Genomic DNA, 1,651 nt, shown 5'->3' on the forward strand with positions numbered 1-1,651 from the left:
CTGCCTGCCCTTACTTTCATCCCAGGTCTTTTGAATATTTATTTATTTATTTATTTGGTTGCCCAGGGTCTTAGTGGTGGCATGCAGGCTCCTTAGTTGCGGCATGCATGTGGGATCTATTTGCTTGACCAGGAATTGAACCCGGTCCCCCAGCATTGGAAGCGTGCAGTCTTAACCACTGCGCCACCAGGGAAGTCCCCCAGGTCTTTTGAAAGCACTTAATGAGAATGTGGTTGGATAATATTTTTATAATCTAGCTGATTCCACCCCTACCACACAACCTGTGTTTCCTCTAACCCTTGACTTATTCCCTGTCCAGGCTGCAGCCACTTCATTCTGGGCTCATGACTCAGAAGGGGTGCGGGACAGAAAATAGAGGAAGGAGCCTCCAAAGCCCTAGCCAGTGGAACAAGCGAGTAAGGACTCAGCTTGTAAGTGAGAGTTTTGGAAGAATGTTTGGTGTCTGCTGGCAGTGGAGACTGGATACAGGAGAGAGAGTTAAAACGAAAGTGATGAGAAGGTAGAGGCTCTGCTCTATCTCCTTCCTTGGGCCAAGGCCCCACATGGGGCAGGGGTGGAGGTACCTGACCAAATTCCAGCTAAGCTCATGGGATGGGAAAGCTGAGGGGCCCTGGAGGAGAGGTGGCAAGACCCCAGAGAAGCTGCATGCCTTGGAGCACAGAATGGTCCCTTGAGAGATGCATGAGAGAAACAGGCCCGGCAGACGGCACTGAGGGTTAACTAGTGGCCTGTGTGGACTGATGGTGAGGCCTGGAGGGGTGGCTGCCAGGGAAAAGTGTTGTAGAGTTTCCTCCTGCAATTCAACTGCAACTCAGGGAAAGGGGGGGCCTGGAAATTGACTGCAATTACACGTCAACTAATTCTGTATAATGGAGACTCAACAGAAAAATTAAGTTCAAAAAATAGAAAAATAAAGAGCGCTCCATTTCTTATCCTCCTGAGTTTGAGAATCGGTATATGTTGCTAGAATAGAGGGCCTCCAGTATATCAGGCCCAGTGCTAAGGGCCTCGTGTAAGAATTTAAGGGGTTCCTAATCAATGAAAGAAGCGTCTCTCTCTTAATCTTTACAATAGCCGTAACGACGGGCACCCTGAGGCTCAGGGAGGTGAAGTAACTTGTAGAAACTTGTCCAGTAAAAGGCAGAGCCGGCTTGGAACCAAGTCTGTCTGACACCGAGGCACGTGCCATTACCCCCAATGCTTTACCGCCTCCCCACATTCCCAGAGGCCGAGCCTGGGAATAACAGGCCACATTAGCCTGGTTCCCAGCCTGTGGCTTCTTGTTCCTGATTGGAGCGGTCTCAACCCAAACAGGCCACAAGTGCTCTCCTCACATTAGAAGTTTCCTGTTGTCTCTGCAAACTATGGTAGTGATACCCAACCCTTACCTTCCACCCATTCACAAAGAAAACCAATTCATCCGATCTCGATGGGCAAGGCATTGCACCCGTAGATAAAGTTTCACCTTCCAGCTCCAAATGGGAATGCTCTTTGGTACCAGCTGCAGAAATGAGCAGAAAGGATTTAGGTCCGAGCAACTGAAATCTCTCCCTGTGTGGAAGCAGACAGCCTGGAGCCCCAGAGAGCAGGGCAGGGGGTGGAGACTCCCTTGCTTCATGGCCTTTTAAGT

Source organism: Aethalodelphis obliquidens, unplaced genomic scaffold (assembly GCF_003676395.1).
Source record: "Aethalodelphis obliquidens isolate GAN/ISIS:26980383/991018 unplaced genomic scaffold, ASM367639v1 scaffold2, whole genome shotgun sequence".
NCBI classification, from domain to species: domain Eukaryota; kingdom Metazoa; phylum Chordata; class Mammalia; order Artiodactyla; family Delphinidae; genus Aethalodelphis; species Aethalodelphis obliquidens.